This window comes from Xenopus laevis, chromosome 2L (genome assembly GCF_017654675.1).
Source record: "Xenopus laevis strain J_2021 chromosome 2L, Xenopus_laevis_v10.1, whole genome shotgun sequence".
NCBI lineage: Eukaryota > Metazoa > Chordata > Amphibia > Anura > Pipidae > Xenopus > Xenopus laevis.
The window spans coordinates 188,966,814-188,987,153 of record NC_054373.1 but is presented as its reverse complement, the minus strand read 5'-3'; the positions used below and the strand labels follow the sequence as shown (position 1 = coordinate 188,987,153).

The window sequence follows — 20,340 nt, the reverse complement described above, 5'->3', positions numbered from 1 at the left end:
TAATAATAACCAGATATGAGAAGCAATTGTTTTGATGAACACCCATAGATTTTTGATTGTTTTGATCAATGGTCTGGTGAAATGAATTATGGAAGGTGTCTCATCACTAGTTAATGGCAGGAATCGTGCACCACAATGTAAGAGAGAACAGGCTTGGGTTCCTGAGGTCTATTTCTCTTTATCTGGTATTGTTTTATTCTTTATGAGGTTTGTGGAGATTAACACTTGCCACTTTGGTGTCCAACATCTACCGTGTGATCTGCCAGTCTTGAATGGCTTCAATATTACAGAATAGGGGCTCCCATCAAGGTGATCCAACTTGCTTCCTTATACTGTTATTCAACTACAGTTCCTAGAATCCACTCTCCTTTGTATATTCATCTACAGTTCCTTCCCCAAGAGCCCCATCTGCAAGCAAGCGGCAAACAAAAACCAGATCTCACAGTCCGACAAACATTGCTGCAAAGAACCAGAGAAAACCAGGAAAGTGTTAACCACACAGAGAGAACTGGGGATAAATACAGACCGTACAAAATAAAGTTGTACTTTACGCTAATGTGTCATGTTCCACAGTTACGCTTCTTCCAGTCACAATATTGCTCTAATATTGGCAACGGGTGATGATTATGAGTCAGGTGTTTTTATTTTATTTCCTTCTCTGTCCAAGAATCTGGTCCAAATGTCTATGACTCAATGGAGCATCAAGATAAACTGCGGGCGAGGATGGCAGAGAACAAGCCGTTGTTAATGCCATGAATTAGGTCTCATTATAGAAAAGCCCTGGATGAAACATACCAAAAAGTCACAGCCGTAAAGATAATCCCAGGTATGGGATCAAGTTGGATTAATTAGAAATTATCGTTTTTACAGAGAAAAGGAAATCACTTAAAATTTTAAATATTTGATTAAAATGGAGTCTATGCGAGATGGCTTTCTGGATAATTTGTTTCTGGATAATGGATCCCATACATTATACAGCAGTATAGTAATGGAGAAGGTTTTAAAATGTATCTGTAAAGGTCTATCACTCAACTTTATTTCTTTCCTACTCTAAAATCTGCCCGGCGATAGAGGTTTTGCCTGCTCAGCATTGAAAGGAGGCTAAACATCTTCCTTCAACTGCAGGGCAGACAAGGAATCCTTTCACATAGCTTGTACATCTTAACTAAAAGTATATCTTACTAATACTATAAATGATCTCCCTCTTCTTATATAGGGCAGCATACAATTACATGTTGTAATGTCTACGGCAATTCTCATTCATCCAGGTCATGATAGACGGTATCTAGTAGAGTTAAGTCTAAATCAACTGGCTGTTGGTTAGAAAATCCTGTTTGGGAACAACTGTATCAGCAGGCTGAAGTGTTCCTTGTTCAACAGGTTTCCATAGGATTGTAGTACCTCTTTTTACCCATGAGCCACATTCTAATAATGTTAAAGAGTTGGGCAGCAACACATGCATGAAAATAGATCTAGGGCAGGGATCCCAAACATTTAGAACTGTGAGCAACATTCAGAAGTAAAATGAATTGGGGAGCAACACTAGCATGAAAAATGTTCCTGGTGCTTTGATTGACCATTAAGTAGCCCCTATGTGGATTGTCAACCTACAGGAGACTCTGTTTGGCAGTGCACCTGGTTTTTATACAGCCAAAACTTGCCTCCAAGCCTGGAATTAAAAAATAAACTCCTGATTTGAGGCCACTGGGAGCAACATCCAAGGAGTTGGAGAGCAACACGTTACTCATGAGCTACTGGTTGGGGATCACTGATCTAGAGGGGGTGGAGTTATGGGCTACGATTGGATATTTGTTAGCCCCTATGTGGACTGGCAGCCTACACGAGGTTCTGTTTGGCAGTACATCTGGTTTTTATACAACCAAAACTTGCCTCCAAGCCTGGAATTCAAAAATAAGCACCTGCTTTGGGGCCACTGGGAGCAACATTCAAGAGGTTGGTGAGCAAAATGTTGTTTACAAGCCACTACTGGTTGGAACAATGATCAGATCAGCCAGGTTTGGTCCAGTATGTGGGTGACCAAATCAGACAAAGATCTGCAGATTTCAAAGTGTACAGAAAGGTACCAACAGAGGCATTTCCTACACTTCAGGCAGCTGAGGTGCATCATTGTCCTCCAAAGTGGTCTTGTTCTTCTGTCCAGGGTTTATGTAAGTGCTCCTAGAGTCAGTTGAGCTTTACTCAACATGTAGAGTTGTATTTGGGTGCAAAGTGAGGAGTGTTTCTTGAACCTCCAACTGCTACATATGTTGTACTGTATGGGATTGAGGTGTGCAAGGCCCACCAGGGTTATTACTCCAGTGACCCCCACACCCCCTATGGGGCTATGCAGTTAGTCCGTTCAAGCACCACTAGCCCTTCCCTCCCACGTGCCCCTTATAATTTATCTTACAGCAATTGAGAGAAGGATTGCAATGGCGAAGGGCAGGTGGGAACCAGGTCTGGGTCAGCGGAACCCACCGTGTTTTTCCTGGTATTCCACCGGCCCAGTCCGACCCTGGTTCAGTTTATGTCGTAACAGTGCAATTTTGCCCCAATTCAGTTATGCACAACATAGCAACCAACCAGCAATACTCCTGCTACTTCAGATAGAATACTAAACGAAAACAAGGTTGCTAAGGTTACTGCAAATAAACCATGTTGCTACATAAAGCGTCTAAACATATAGTAATTGTAGCTTAGCACACGAGCCTCTAAATATTTCCAGATTCCAAGGTTGCAAATGTGTTTTTTCCATATGTGCACAATTAACAGCTGAGCAAATGTCATTATGTAATTATACATCACATATATAAAGATATTAGGCAATAAGGAAATGAAGTGCCAAAAGCCAGTGGATAAGCTGTTCTGTGTTGTGTTAGGAAAGTAAATCCATTTCACAGGCAGGGCCCGAGGCGAGAGACTGGGATGGCCGGTGAATCTGCACTGCGCAAGAAAGTCACTCGGCAACCTGAGCTGCTCTCGGGACTATTAATCGTCAGCTCTTTGCTCTGCAACTTGCTTCTCTAAGCCGGACTCCATCCTAGAGCCAACAGTAAAGTAGGCAGGGGAAAAACACCCTAAATAAAAGGGCTACACTCATAAAACCACAAGGAGCAGAGCACGAGGGATTGTTAGAGTTGGAGGAAATAAACGCAGGTTGTGAAACAGCAAATGTTCTCTCAGCGGTTTCTCTCATGTCACTTGAAGGACATATTTTTTCTCATTTCACTTCACCGCATTGTGTCCCTCTAGTGTATCTTCAAACAATCGTGTGGATTTATACATGGACAAGGCAGGATCTCTAAGTAAGACTAAACCTGAAGTAGATGTAGGTAATATTGTAACTTTAAGCTCTGACCTTTCAGAGCAATGGGGTCCAAACTACACCATCCACCACTACATGGATGTACTTTACACTGCCAACACACTGGATATTTAGTAACTGCTACTTACAGCCATCTACAAGAAGGTTTCACTATTTTCTAGGGGAAAAATCACCTCCTGACTGTGAATGCAGTGCAGCAGCATAAGTATAGTACAATGAATTTATGCCTGTAGTAATAGGGATACTAGTCTCTTGTCTAATGGCAGGTATAGTAGAGATACAGTGACTATAGAGTCAGTGGGGATAATAGTCTCTGGGAAGGGAGTGTGACTGAGGGATAGCAGGTATAGTAGGGAGAGATGGTGTCTATAGTAACAGTGGGATAATAGTCTCTGGGAAGGGAGTGTGACTGTGGGATAGCAGGTATAGTAGGGAGAGATGGTGCCTATAGTAACAGTAGGATAATAGTCTCTGGGAAGAGAGTGTGACTGTGGGATAGCAGGTATAGTAGGGAGAGATGGTGTCTATAGTAACAGTGGATAATAGTCTCTGGGAAGGGAGTGTGACTGTGGGATAGCAGGTATAGTAGGGAGAGATGGTGCCTATAGTAACAGTGGATAATAGTCTCTGGGAAGGGAGTGTGACTGTGGGATAGCAGGTATAGTAGGGAGAGATGGTGCCTATAGTAACAGTGGATAATAGTCTCTGGGAAGGGAGTGTGACTGTGGGATAGCAGGTATAGTAGGGAGAGATGGTGTCTATAGTAACAGTGGATAATAGTCTCTGGGAAGGGAGTGTGACTGTGGGATAGCAGGTATAGTAGGGAGAGATGGGCCTATAGTAACAGTGGATAATATTCTCTGGGAAGGGAGTGTGACTGTGGGATAGCAGGTATAGTAGGGAGAGATGGTGCCTATAGTAACAGTGGATAATAGTCTCTGGGAAGGGAGTGTGACTGTGGGATAGCAGGTATAGTAGGGAGAGATGGTGTCTATAGTAACAGTGGATAATAGTCTCTGGGAAGGGAGTGTGACTGTGGGATAGCAGGTATAGTAGGGAGAGATGGTGCCTATAGTAACAGTGGATAATAGTCTCTGAGAAGGGAGTGTGACTGTGGGATAGCAGGTATAGTAGGGAGAGATGGTGTCTATAGTAACAGTGGATAATAATCTCTGGGAAGGGAGTGTGACTGTGGGATAGCAGGTATAGTAGGGAGAGATGGTGTCTATAGTAACAGTGGATAATAGTCTCTGGGAAGGGAGTGTGACTGTGGGATAGCAGGTATAGTAGGGAGAGATGGTGCCTATAGTAACAGTGGGATAATAGTCTCTGGGAAGGGAGTGTGACTGTGGGATAGCAGGTATAGTAGGGAGAGATGGTGTCTATAGTAACAGTGGATAATAGTCTCTGGGAAGGGAGTGTGACTGTGGGATAACAGGTATAGTAGGGAGAGATGGTGCCTATAGTAACAGTGGATAATAGTCTCTGGGAAGGGAGTGTGACTGGGATAGCAGGTATAGTAGGGAGAGATGGTGCCTATAGTAACAGTGGATAATAGTCTCTGGGAAGGGAGAGTGACTGTGGGATAGCAGGTATAGTAGGGAGAGATGGTGTCTATAGTAACAGTGGATAATAGTCTCTGGGAAGGGAGTGTGACTGTGGGATAGCAGGTATAGTAGGGAGAGATGTGTCTATAGTAACAGTGGATAATAGTCTCTGGGAAGGGAGTGTGACTGTGGGATAGCAGGTATAGTAGGGAGAGATGGTGTCTATAGTAACAGTGGGATAATAGTCTCTGGGAAGGGAGTGTGACTGTGGGATAGCAGGTATAGTAGGGAGAGATGTGTCTATAGTAACAGTGGGATAATAGTACAGTATCTTGAAAGGGGCTGTGTCTGTGGGATTACTGATATAGCTGGGAAATACCAATATAGTTATGTGACCTTTTATCCAGAATTCTCAGGACATGGGGTTTTTTGGATATGGGGTATTTTTGTAATTTGGATCTTCATACCTTAAGCCTACTAGAAAACCATATAAAACCATATAAACATTTAATAAAGCCAATAGGCTGGTTTTGCTTCCAATAAGGATTAATTATATCTTAGTTGGGATCAAGTACAAGTTACTGTTTTATTATTACAGAGGGAAAAAAAAAGAAATTGTAAAAGTTTTAATTATTTGATGAAAGAGATGGTTCCTATAGTAGCAGTGGGGATAAGGAGTGATGTTGTGGGGTAAAAATGAGTGACGAGGGGACCTATAGGACAGTGAACATATTCAGGTTTCTCTTACTTTTAATCTTAAGATGGCCATAGACACAAAGATCTGATCGTATGAATTGAGGATTTGTACGATTTTCGAACCGTGTGTGGAGAGTCCCGACATTTTTCGTCCGGCGGAGATCAGTTGTTTGGTCGATGGGACAGGTTATAAGATTTCTGTCGGCTGCTGATAATATCTCTGTGTGTATTGCCGATCATACGATATCAGTGGGAGACTGACACCAGCTTTGGTCAGACATAAGTATCGTACGATTACTGTCAGGGGCAGAACATCGGCTCATCTCTTCTTTTACTTCTTTATTTCATCTGACTGGTTAGTGGCAGGTCGGGATATGGGGAAGTCTGATTGTACCATGATTCATACAATCGGATCTTTGCATCTATGGTCAGCTTTAGACTAGTGCCACACCAGGTAGATTATTGTCTTGCAGATAAACACTCCGGATGAAGTCACATTTAACACTGAATTTGTGATCTTAGGAATCAGGAAGGAGATGCCAGATGGCCTTTTATTTAATATCTAGTACAAGTAATTGCCTTGTTGTCCTTGTGAATATTGTTCATAGATGACCTTTCTGTTCTCAGAAAATAATTTGAGATAAATTTAGAGCATTTCAGCACAGCATCTTCCCTAAAGGAACCTAATGAATGTTTCAATAACTGCCAAGCTCAGATGGGGTTTAAAATTGCTCTTTCGTATTAATTCTCAATCAAAGATCAAATCAAAATTGTCCTCATTGGCATGAGATGAACCTTAGATATTTCATCAAAACCAAATTAAAGAGGCACAATTCTGCCAATGATAAAAAAGTGGATCTGCCTCTGTAGCTACAATGAGTCTTATTGGCTAAGAAATAGTTTACACAGTGAAGATTCCGTCTTTAACAAACTATGAGCTGCAATGTAGGATGCCTCAGACAAAGCTTTAACCTACAGCCCTCTAGACATTTCGGAATTTTGGCCGATACAGGTAAGTAGATATAGGTCAACCATGGGTTTACACTGGATTATTTTCACTCTGGGCCTTTGTTGTAGATATGGAGGAAGTCTAATTCTCTTACACTTCAAGAAAAATCATGAAAAACCAACACACTTTTGTGAAAGCAACATTACTGTGTATATCATGGAGGAATCAGCCATGTGTATGGATCATCCAAAGAACATACACGATTTACTTTGGTAACATACAGTACAATGAAAATAGCTCAACCTGTAATTGTCAATGGGCTTAATGGAATTCAAGAAAGTGTTAAGAACATCAAATAAGCATTCACCCCAAATCTGTACATAATCTTCATGCTGAGCCCCCTTAGTTCATAACAGGGTTACAGATATATAGAAACATTGGGGTTATCAGTCACCCTGCTATAGTTCCAGGGGTACCCAGGGTACAAATAAGCACTCACCCCAAATCTCCCCCTAACTGGCCTTCAGACTGGGCCCCCTTAGCTCATAACAAGGTTACAGATATATAGAAACATTGGGGTGTCACCCTGCTATAGTTCCAGGGGTACCCAGGGTACAAATAAACACTCACCCCAAATCTCCCCCTAACTGACCTTCAGACTGGGCCCCCTTAGCTCATAACAAGGTTACAGATATATAGAAACATTGGGGTGTCACCCTGCTATAGTTCCAGGGGTACCCAGGGTACAAATAAACACTCACCCCAAATCTCATCTTATCTAACCTACAGACTGGGCCCCCTTAGCTCATAACAAGGTTACAGATATATAGAAACATTGGGGTGTCACCCTGCTATAGTTCCAGGGGTACCCAGGGTACAAATAAGCACTCACCCCAAATCTCCCCCTAACTGACCTTCAGACTGGTCCCCCTTAGCTCATAACAAGGTTACAGATATATAGAAACATTGGGGTGTCACCCTGCTATAGTTCCAGGGGTACCCAGGGTAAAAATAAACACTCACCCCAAATCTCTCCCTAACTGGTCTTCAGACTGGGCCCCCTTAACTCATAACAAGGTTACAGATATATAGAAACATTGGGGTGTCACCCTGCTATAGTTCCAGGGGTACCCAGGGTACAAATAAGCACTCACCCCAAATCTCCCCCTAACTGACCTTCAGACTGGTCCCCCTTAGCTCATAACAAGGTTACAGATATATAGAAACATTGGGGTGTCACCCTGCTATAGTTCCAGGGGTACCCAGGGTAAAAATAAACACTCACCCCAAATCTCTCCCTAACTGGTCTTCAGACTGGGCCCCCTTAACTCATAACAAGGTTACAGATATATAGAAACATTGATTATTGGGCCATTATAGGAAGATCAGTTCTGAACCCTAAGGGGCCTCTCTATTAAAATATATGGTAACATATGATTGGCTCTACATCTAAATGGGCATCTCAAATATGTTGGATTCCCCACCCCCTTTTTAAAATATCAATTTGCCTTTATTAAATTGTACTTTTGATTAGTGAAAGAAAGACTAATCTCATTGATCAAAGCTGTCCATATGAGATATTCTTGCCATAAGCAGAGTGACTCTGGAGGAACTCTTCAGAACTCCAGAATGAATGTGTGGCAGGTGTTCAGCGATGAAAATGATTCACAACACTAAGAACATCTGGAACATGAAGCAATTAGGAAGATGGAGCGCGTTCACCTCGGTAGCTGATCAATTATTTATTAGCATGGCATAATATCAAAGTTTTGGTCCTATGTGGGACCTTCGCCAGGATTAATGAATCTTTGCAAAGAGTTCCGTGGAGGATTTAATTGTTGATATTATGCCACGTTAATGAACAGTTTAGCAGGCTGCCATGTGCCTTCATTTTTCTTTGATACATTCGAAAGGCTCATTGTTTAAGTACAAACATCAATGACTTTCACAGAAAAAAAAAATATTATAAAGGCTAAGGCAAGTGTAAGACGGACATCAATCATTTTGTGCTTCATACAAATGAATATGGAGAAGAGGAAGGAAAGGTGTAAAATATAGTGATGAGCAATGAGATGTTTTGAATTCTGGTGCAGCCATAGTTAAAGATGTTTTAGGTCCACATCTGAAACAGGGGAGAGAATTGGAAGTTATGCTCACTGGAAAGGGTCCATTGACCACCACCTCTTCTTCAGAAAATGAAAGAGTAGAGCATCTGCTTATATTTATCATTCTGGTGTTGGGGAAAGTCTATGAGTTTGGCTCTCTGTTGCTGGAATGTTCTGTCCATGGTCTCTCACTCTGATCATGGTCCTTAACACTATTCCTGGTCCTTAAAACTTTTGACAGTCCATAAAACTAATCACAGTCCCCAATCACAATCTTCAACACCAATCATGGTCCTTAATACTGACCAACCAATGCATTTTCTGTAACTAGAAATCAGTTCTCTTTTCACTCAGTAACTTCTAACTTTTGAAAAGGAATGCTTAACGACAGTTTTACGCCTAGAACCATGCAGGGTTGGACTGGACTGGTGGGACCCACTGACTCAGACCTGCCTGAAACCATGGACGTGTCCCCCTGACCTCATATCTTGATCGTGGTCGCAACATAGAATAGGTACGCTAAGGGAGAAAGCATGTGTTGCGGCCTTGGTGGAGGACACCTGAGGCAGGGGCCTAGGAGATCTGGAGGCCCCTGAGGTGGCAGTCCCAGTGGACCCCGGACTCCAGAGTCCACTGCTGCAACTATGGCTATTAAGCTGTCATGTATGACTTGTATTACAATATGCTTCCTTCCGGTGCATGGAAATGACCTTGTCCATATAATATTCCTTTAGAATGTCCCTTTTAGTTGTCTACAGTATTTAACAATTCTGTTGTAAGTAGAACCCTAGTGGGCAGCTGGCAATAGTCCTGACCCAAGACAGCACCGGTTAATGTGCTTTTGAGGGCCCCAGAACTTTCTGCAGCTGCACTCACAGAGATCCTATTTCACTTCAAAAATCAACCTAGAATTCTAGCAAGGAACACTGACAGTGAGATGATATTGATGTCAACCTCAGGCCAAAACAGTCAAAAACCAGGTCAGGAAACAGAGTAATAATAACAACCTGGAGCAGGAAGTGACAAAGCAGAAGCCAGCTTGGGCATCAATCAGGGTAGCAAAGGGTGGAAAATACAAGACTGACGGGCATAGTATGAAATACATGCCATGGAATCATGGTACCAGGACTACCCACCAGGGTAAGTTGGAGAGATGGAATAACTTTATTTAAAATGCAGATCCAGAATCTTTTTTTTTTTTTCTTGTAAAGAAGAAAGAGTTTTAGGACTTTCCTTTACAACATACATTTCTCAAGTACATTTCATGGACCATATTGAAATAAAGGAAGAGAATAAATCTCTAGTAAAGGTGAGAAGTAAGTAGTGACCTAAGCTGGAGGCTCTTCACAAAGAACTTCCTCAACTTCTGTTTTCGCAGTACAAATATGGGCTCAAAAGTTTTTTCCCATTTTAGCCTTTTTTGGCTTGGACACATTATTCCTTGCTATGCCATATGGTTGCTGTCATGGGTTGAAAGGATTTAATCCAATATGATTCCGAAAAAATCTACTTGGCCAGTGAACAGTGATCCCTTTCCAACTGAACAACCTGCAGCCACAATCCTCCTTAATGATCCCATTGATCTTTTCTTTACCCAAGAACTGACCGGAGATCCAACCATTGGGTGGTCACACCTGATTTTAGCCTAAATCATTCTACTCATTCTATATATTTTTTTCAGCATATTGCAGTATTTTATAATTGAACAAATTTTTATGGTAAGTAAAAAATATATTAAGCGTATTATTCTTATATGCTAATCGGTGTTTAATATCCCTGGGACAGCTAGGGAACGATGCTACCAACAGTGTAAAAAAATAAAAAATGCAAAGAATAATGACAAAATAAAGACATTAATGTTCGGCTTCTCAGGGAAAGTTCATCAGGATCTTAATAACTATTTATTTTGCATAGTAAGAGTATGACACTTCATTAATGTGCAAGAGCAGTAGCTTCCTGGCTGCGTTCCTTTAATGGCAGCTCCTTAAAGTCTAATAGGCCTTGGGGCTATTTTCATTTAACACCATAGTGATTTTTTAATATTGCAGGTGCAGCTCTTGGTGCAACTTAGTTCCAGGCAAAATGCCATTCATTTCAGTGCATGCATCTGATGCACATCGAAATTTGGGTATATTCAAAAGTAGTGAATGTCCACGTTCTTCCATGGGCAAATAAATATGTGAAACTGCCAAAAAAATTCACCTCTGAATTTATTTTGGACGTGTATCGGAAAAGTCGCGCACATTGACTTTAACGCCGGTGTCAAAATGGACATGGGCAGCAAAGTTGACGCGGATGGCTTTTCACCAATTTTTCGCTGTTTCGCACATTTTTCAAAATTTTGCGAGAAATTCACAAATTTTTTACCGAAGTGAAACATGAGAAATTCGCCCATCACTATTGTAATGTAAGTGCCCCCAAATGCCCAGATGAGACTGCTGAGCAATATTGCTCACAAGAGAATTCTGTACAGTTATGGAATCTGTTATCCAGAATGTTCAGGACCTGGGGTTTTCCGGATAACGGTTCTTTCCATAATCTGAATCTTCATACCTTAAGAGTCGGTTTAAAAATCATGTTAGGCGTGAATCGCCACTGGCGAATAAATTCGCAAAACGGCAGTGAAAATTCGCTGGCGTCGAAAAGACGGCGGCGCTGTTTTGTGAATTTTTCGATGTTTCGCGATTTTCGCAGGAAATTCACAACTTTTTCGGTGAAGCAAAACAGCCCATCACTAGTAGGCGACTTTTATATTTTTAAAGCGGGATTGCCTTCAAAAGTCCAAACTATTGGAAGATTTTTTTTAACACATTTGTGGGGTATGTCACATATATTTTGGGGGTGGGCTCATGTCTAGGGCATTAGAGGAGCTTTTTTGTCTTTATTAAGCTTCCTTGGACATTTGAAATAAAAAGTGGCCACTTCAGGCATTTACACCAACATCTCTAAAAAAGACACATATACGAATTTTATGCGCCTCCTCTAGTCAAATTGACCTAAGCGCACGATAGCTAGTGAATTTTCGCTAGGCACAAACAAACGATAGCAAATCTTCGCTATGAAATGCTCCCACTCAGGGCCGGAACTAAGGGTAGGCAGAGTAGGCACGTGCCTAGGGCGCAAAGTTGGGGGGTGCCAGGCACCTGCTCTGTCGCCTACACCGTGTCCGGTCCCGTCTCTCCTAGACTGTTGCTTTTGCAGAAATGCGCTTCTGTCGTTTCGCGCATGCGCGCTGTAGCGCAGTTTTGCGCATGCACAGTTTCGCACTCACTGAGCCGGCGCCGTGGCCCGCCAAGTTGCCTAGGGCGCCTGGCCAGGTTGGCCCGGCTCTGCTTGCACTGAAAAAGTATCGCTAGCGAAAAGTCGCAAACTCGCATTTTAGTGAATTAGTGGTAACGAATTTGCACCTGGCGAATTGGTGCGAAGGGTGCGAAGTGGCCGCTGGTGATAATTCGTCCATTAGTGAATCTGCCCCAAAGCTGGTTCTATCTGACAGTCCATCAATTCAAAAGGAACGTGCTCACAGTCTCATGGAAAATACTGTCCAACTTTTAGGGGGTCATTTACTAAACTCCAAATGCAAAAATCACGAAAAATGTGTGATTTTTTTTTTTTTATAAAATCTGACTTTTAAAAGATCACAAATTTTTCAGAATTTATTAAACCCCAAGGATGGAAAAGTCAGAATCAGAAAATTCGGCATCTCAGACATGTCGATGGAGTGAAGTCCCAAGTCAATGCGAGAAGTTCCAATGATTTTTTGATGTGCGCTGGGTTTCGTGCAATACCCCGAAATTTTTTTTTCCCACAAAGCAAATGGTCAAGAAAAAGCAATAATAAATACGTGAAAAAAATCTGAGCGGATTTGATCGGAGTTTGTAGCAGAAAATATTGAGATAAATTCCCGACTTTGATTTTTAGCATTTGTCCTTCTTTTTGGTAATTTTATTACAGGGCTGACTTACTAATGTTCAAATGGTAAATTCGAATTAAAAATTTCTGAAATTTTTTTTGGTCAAAACGAACAAATTTGAATTTAAAACCACCAATTCAAATTTGAATTCCGAATGTGAGATTTATCACAACTTGACCCTGGAAACTAATTCTACTATTCTCCACCTAAAATCTGCTAAATTCATGTAGAAGTCAACGGCAGAGGTCCCTTGAATTTTAGACGTTCAAATTTTTCATAAAATATACCATTCGAATTGTGAATCAAATTGAATTTATTAGAATTTAAAAAATTCACATTACTAAAATCAGAGTTCCCATGTAATCCAGTTGTTGGGCAGAATGTTTAAGACCTTCACACTCAAATGGTCAACAAGAGAATTGTTCAGCTGTTGAATCAAACAGCATGACCTGCTTATGAATACAACTGGATATACATGGCCAGATTTTGGTGACCATACTCACTGATCATCTTGGCATGTATGTCCAGTCTCAAAAGTGTTCATGATGGATTGAGAATTATCAACTATGGTGGAAAATATCACTTTTGGAGTCACATTGGCCTGAACTATTGGAACAAGTTGGCCTTGCTCATATATGACCCCTCATATAACATTCAAACTTTCAGGTGAAAACAAAAATACTTTTAATTTTCAGACTTTTTAAGTAGCTCTACAATATTTGCATGGCAATCTGTGTGCTCTATCCAAAAATAATGCAGATTCCGGTGCCTCTGTGAGGATCGCTGCGATAAATGTTTGAACATACGCATTTAGGTTCTTGGCGGTAACTGACTCCGGGATTCCCCTTAGCCTTACGTTGTTGCGGCTGGATCTATCTTCTATGTCTGCCAGCTTTTGCTTTAGCGCAGAAACCTGTTCTTTTAGGGCAAAGTGAGATCAATAATGTTGTTGTGCGAGCCCACCATCTCCTCCATTTTGTTTCCAAGGTGCACAGTTCTATCATCTATCTCCATCAGTTCTGTTCGCAGCTCCGCGATGGTCTTTTGCATGTTGCCTTGGATATCCTCCTTATTGTATGGAGAAGGCTTTTCAGTGTAGCTGCTGTAAGGACCTCTTGTGAATGCGACCGGCTTTGATCCCCATTCTGTAAATGTGCTATCGAGGATGCTGGGGAAGCTGGGTGCGAAATGTCTCTCTCGTCGCCATCTTGGAATCTTCCCCGTTTCTGCTTCTTTAGCTTTCGATCTGTAGAAGGCAATTAATTTGGTTGGAGAGCCACAGGTTTCGACATCTTTACTTGTTAATGTAGCTATCGCTGTCTGCCAAGCACAAACTTAGCACTGCTCCTCTACTAATTTGCTATTAAATTGGGCCCAGGTCCGGAGCTCTCCCGAAACACGTCTCACTCCATGCAGTGTTAGGCCACGCCCCCATTATTGTTTTTTTTCTGATATACCTATTAATCTTCTTGAGCCCATAGCCTTAAGCAAGAGATTCCCTAGAGTCTAGGTACTAAAGTTGGCCAGAGAGAGAGCGATTTTTAAAAGATCCGATCCTCATCGTGAGACCACGATTATCTCAGAACGATTGTGTGAATTGTCCATCAACTAAAAAGACCAATTTGCCAAGAAAACAAAGGGGAGCTGCTTGGCCCTTCAAACATAGATACATTGCACTGGGGCCGACAAAGATTTTTTAACCTGGCCGATCAATTTCCTGACAGATGTCGGCCGAAAAATTGTAAGATGTTCGATCGTTGAATCCCACTAACCGCACGATAATTTCGAAGGATTGGTCGGACTTCACTAAAATCAGTCGTTTGGCAAGAGAAATCTTTGCGTCTATGAGGACCTTTAATTCCATAGATTTATCTATCATAATGTTTGTATAGTCTTTAAAATAAGGCTAAAGTTTGTTTCCTGCAAAGATGTCTACATATTTTCAATGCATAATTCCAAGTTCTTCTCTGTCTGACCTTGATTGCATCATTTCCCCAGGCAAACTGATCTTGATTTCTAAAGAAAGCCATCATCTGCCAGTTTCACTTATCTTCAGCTGAGAACCAAAAATTAATATTCCCAGCCCTCTCGTACTCCTTCTATGAAGACATCAGGGAATCTGGGATGTCAATGACCTACATCGGAGTCTTAGCATAAATGTTCAGACAATTGTTCTCACAGTCCAGTGCAACTGGATATCTTAATTTAAATCTTGGTGTTCCTACAAAAAAAAAAATACAAGCAGGCCACGATTCAGTAAAATCCAAGGAAAACATATCACAATATACCATGTGTATCTTCTTATAGAAGTCGACTCTCATTTTCTTGTGGAGCAAAAATGAACGTCTCTCATCCTTGTGTCAGTACATAATACTACTACATGCTACATCAGTTTCATTAAGTTTGTGTATTCCAGGAAAATGAGATCACTCAGTAGACCCTTACTTGTAATTAACTAAGAAGGCATAAGGCTATTACCCATTTCATCCTATCATTTTCTTCCATTTAACCTTCATTTATATTCTTGTCACTTTTTGGGACAATGTTAATCAAATTTCATATTAAAAAAGTGCCTACCCGACGTCTGAAAGAAATAGCTGTATTAGATTAGATTTCTGGGCTTCAATATAACATCTCTACTATATAATAGCAAAGGTTATACTTCCTCAAACCAAAAACCCACAACATTTTACCACCATTAAACAGGATGGAGGTATTATATGTAAAATTGGCGCTGAATTTTAACAGCCGGGTGTTCTGGGGTCATTATATATAAAATTGCCACTATAGTGTCATGCATTCTGTGGTTATAATAAATGGAACTGACCCTTCATTTGTGTTTTGCAGTTATTATACACGAAACTGGCACTGCATTTATACTATCATGTTTTCTGGGGGCATTATATATGTAACTGGCAATGAATTTATCCTGTCATGTGTTCTGGGGTATTATACATGGAATTGGCACTGTATTTATCTGCTGTGTGTTCTGGGGTATTATACATGGAATTGGCTCTGTATTTATCTGTGTGTGTTCTGGGTATTATACATGGAATTGGCCCTGTATTTATCCTGCTGTGTGTTCTGGGGTATTATACATGGAATTGGCACTGTATTTATCTGCTGTGTGTTCTGGGTATTATACATGGAATTGGCTCTGTATTTATCTGTGTGTGTTCTGGGGTATTATACATGGAATTGGCACTGTATTTATCTGCTGTGTGTTCTGGGGTATTATACATGGAATTGGCACTGTATTTATCTGCTGTGTGTTCTGGGGTATTATACATGGAATTGGCACTGTATTTATCTGCTGTGTGTTCTGGGGTATTATACATGGAATTGGCACTGTATTTATCCTGCTGTGTGTTCTGGATATTATACATGGAATTGGCACTGTATTTATCTGTGTGTGTTCTGGGTATTATACATGGAATTGGCACTGTATTTATCTGCTGTGTGTTCTGGGTATTATACATGGAATTGGCACTGTATTTATCTGCTGTGTGTTCTGGGGTATTATACATGGAATTGGCCCTGTATTTATCTGCTGTGTGTTCTGGGGTATTATACATGGAATTGGCCCTGTATTTATCTGCTGTGAGTTCTGGGGTATTATACAAGGAATTGGCACTGTATTTATCTGCTGTGTGTTCTGGGGTATTATACATGGAATTGGCCCTGTATTTATCTGCTGTGAGTTCTGGGGTATTATACAAGGAATTGGCACTGTATTTATCTGCTGTGTGTTCTGGGGTATTATACATGGAATTGGCCCTGTATTTATCTGCTGTGAGTTCTGGGGTATTATACAAGGAATTGGCACTGTATTTATCTGCTGTGTGTTCTGGGGTATTATACATGGAATTGGCACTGTATTTATCTGCTTTGTGTTCTGGGGTATTATACATGGAATTGGCCCTGTATTTATCTGCTGTGAGTTCTGGGGTATTATACAAGGAATTGGCACTGTATTTATCTGCTGTGTGTTCTGGGGTATTATACATGGAATTGGCACTGTATTTATCCTGCTGTGTGTTCTGGGGTATTATACATGGAATTGGTCCTGTATTTATCTGCTGTGTGTTCTGGGGTATTATACATGGAATTGTCACTGTATTTATCTGTGTGTGTTCTGGGGTATTATACATGGAATTGGCTCTGTATTTATCTGCTGTGGGTTCTGGGGTATTATACATGGAATTGGCACTGTATTTATTTGCTGTGTGTTCTGGGGTATTATACATGGAATTGGCACTGTATTTATCTGTGTGTGTTCTGGGGTATTATACATGGAATTGGCTCTGTATTTATCTGCTGTGTGTTCTGGGGTATTATACATGGAATTGGTCCTGTATTTATCTGCTGTGGGTTCGGGGGTATTATACATGGAATTGGCACTGTATTTATCTGCCGTGTGTTCTGGGGTATTATACATGGAATTGCCACTGTATTTATCTGCTGTGTGTTCTGGGGTATTATACATGGAATTGGCACTGTATTTATCTGCTGTATGTTCTGGGGTATTATACATGGAATTGGCCCTGTATTTATCCTGCTGTGTGTTCTGGGTATTATACATGGAATTGGCACTGTATTTATCTGCTGTGTGTTCTGGGGTATTATACATGGAATTGGCCCTGTATTTATCCTGCTGTGTGTTCTGGGGTATTATACATGGAATTGGCACTGTATTTATCTGCTGTGTGTTCTGGGGTATTATTTGTGGAATTGGCCCTGTATTTATCTGCTGTGTGTTCTGGGGTATTATACATGGAATTGGCACTGTATTTATCTGCTGTGTGTTCTGGGGTATTATACATGGAATTGAAACTGTATTTTTCGTGTCATGTTTTTGAGTATTATACATGAAATTGGCACTGGGATACTATGAAGGTGTCTGTGTAGAAAATGCCTTTAATTAGCCTACTCAAACTCAAAAATCACCCTCCGTCTATGGCCAAATCTCATCCTAAAGAATCCCAAGGAGAAAATATATTTTAGTGGGATATATGGAATTTCTTGGGCTAAAGTGAGCATTTTGATATCCTCTCTGGTATGCCAGGGTCCCTTGTTCCTCACAGAGCTGCAGGATGCAAAGGGAGAATGTGTCTATTTTGGTGACAGCCTTTCAGTCAATAGAATTGTGAGAAATTCCCAAGCAGACTTTCAATCAAACTCAAAACTATGACCTTTTATAATGGAGATGACCTGGCTGTGATTGTTTTACTAGCTGACATGGACGAGGTATAATATATGCAGGTGGGGGGAAAAAGGAATAGGATGTGCGGGTAGAGAAGAGTGGAAAAGAAGACAAAATTAATGGAGGGAGAAGAAGTAGATACATTTACAACGAGGAGAAACTTACAAAGTGGGAGATGAAATTTAGGGACAGATTTATCAAACTTTGAAATTCGACCATCAAATTAAAAAACTTCGAATTTGAATATTGAATTTGAAGTTTTTTCAACAAATTTGTCAATCCTGAGGTTGAATAAAAATCGTTTGATCAAACAATAAAATCGTTTGAATCAAACGATTCGAAAAAATTTTAGCGATCAAAGGATTTCTATTCGACCAAAAAAAATTACTCTGGAAGGTCCCCATAGGCTAACATTGCACTTCGGTAACTTTAATTTGGCGAAGTATGAAGTCGAAGATTTTTTTAAAGAGATAGTACTTCGATTATCGAATGGTGGAATAGTCGAACGATTTTTACTTCGAATTGCTTGAATCAAAGTCAAATGGTTGAATAAAGCCTATTCGATGGTCGAAGTATCCAAAAATTTACCTCGAAATTCGAACTTTTTGAAATTCGAACCATTTACTCGAGCTTATTAAATCTGCCCCTTAGTGTAGGTTAAGAGAATAAAAGAAGAATAGAGTAGCAATGGACAACGATTGAGGAGAAAGAAATGAAGGGATATCTATTGACCTTAAACTTTTCCCACTAAAACACATTATTGGGCTATGGCTCATGGATATAAAACTGCAGTACAGCTTTAGAAGCAATTTAAGATTTTCTAGAGGAAGGCAGCTTTCAAAAAAACATCAGATGAGGCTCAACTTTTTGAGGTTACAGGGAACAAAATGACACTTTACAAAAGAACTAAAGAAAACTGGCAGCAAGTAATGCAACCAAGAGCTTAGTTTTTTAAGTTGTCCCTCTAGCTGTGTAAGAATGGTGGAATATTGCTGAGACTTTAACTCCATAATAACAATAATCAAATAATAATGTATAAGAATAAAATTTCCTCCGACGTCAATGTGCTCTCGAAGATCAAAGAAAATCTCTCAGCGGTATACACCGTGGGACTTTTTTTGTTATTTCTCTGTTTTCACTTCTTAATGATAGAAAGTCAAGTATTTTACAGAAAATGTTTGGTTCTGTACATGCAGCAGAATACAATGCAGGCGAATGTATATCTGGAAGATGGTTTATATGCTGACCTATAACTAAAGAAACAAAGAAAATTGTGTTCCCCCTAATAAAATGGAAGCCGTGATTCATGGGTGTCCGCAGAAAATTTTCCAGGGTGGGGCAAGGAGGCATCTGTGGGCGGGCCTGTGAGATAGGTGGGTGTGTCACTGCCATCAGGGGGTGGAGCTATGCCACGGCGATCAGTCGATCGCCAGGTCAATCAAGGGAATCCTGCACAGTTTCCCTAATTTGAAAAACCATCCAGGAAGTTTTGACCCGGGCAACCCTTCAAAATACCGGTTGTCTGACAAGTGGCAACCCTAGTTCACACAAAGATGTTTTACATCACAGTTCATGACATCATGCAGGAAATCCAGACCAGGTTAGGCAGCAGTGTTGAAGGGGAATGCCTGGAGCCATGCTTTCAGTTTGTTTACAGGCTCCCTCTCCCTCCCCGCACTACACTAAACTCCAGTCACGGGGAGGGGAGGGCGGAGTTTAGAACAAGATTCACATAGTCTACAGTGAAGCACTGTAGGTGCTGCCCCCCAATCATGACGCCTTGGTAGGAAACTCTGGATGCTGAGAGGGGGGAGGGATTTTTGCACGCTGCGGGCAAATTAATGGATATCGGCCCGCATTTGGCCCGCGGGACATCTACAGCCACTATCCGGGACGGCGGGACAGGCCGGCACAGTGTCGGACTGGGGCCCACCAGGAAACCTCATCTCAAGGGCCCACCCTCGGTACAAAATAGTGTCCACTAATATCAAAATTAATATTTTTATTTTAAAAAAACTGGAATGGCCATAACAATATTAAATTAAAATAGCAGTTTCATAGTGCAGCACTCGCTCTTTCTGAAAGCACATGACCAGATGGTAACCATCAGCTGACCGCCGATTTTCTACATTTTCCCTTCCCAATCCGCATCATGGTTGGTCACACAACACAACCACATTCCCAGCAACAACAAAAGAAGATTCCATTGAGCAAAGCGAAAACCCACAGATGGAGTGAACCCGCAGAGTGGAAACTTGTATTTTAGGTTTTGCCCCTTTAAGGAAGTTTAGTCATTTTGCAGGTCAGGTAGCTGCCAGTACATGCATAATCTAGTATGTATGGTGAAACTTGTCTTATCCTAAATATTTAAGGGAAAATAGAGAGTAGGGAATTGTAAATGTGAAATGAACATAAGTACTGTGATCAAGAGACAGCAGTTTCTTTTAATTTATTTATAGACAAATATTCCTGCCAATATAGAATAGATTATCCTGCATTCAACCCTGTTTATTTACCCATACTGCAGGAAGAAATGCCACTCTAATGAATCATTAAAACCTAATTTCAGATACAGTAGCTTGTCAAATCTAAAAATCCAATA

At 40.9% G+C, this 20,340-nt stretch overlaps 1 protein-coding gene across 5 annotated transcripts in view; it reads right to left on the bottom strand.

Moving 5' to 3' along the window:
- Window positions 1-20,340, bottom strand: part of LOC108708803 (teneurin-4) — an 878,105-nt gene that overhangs the window by 456,501 nt on the left and 401,264 nt on the right. The gene's annotated exons all lie outside the window — the stretch shown is intronic.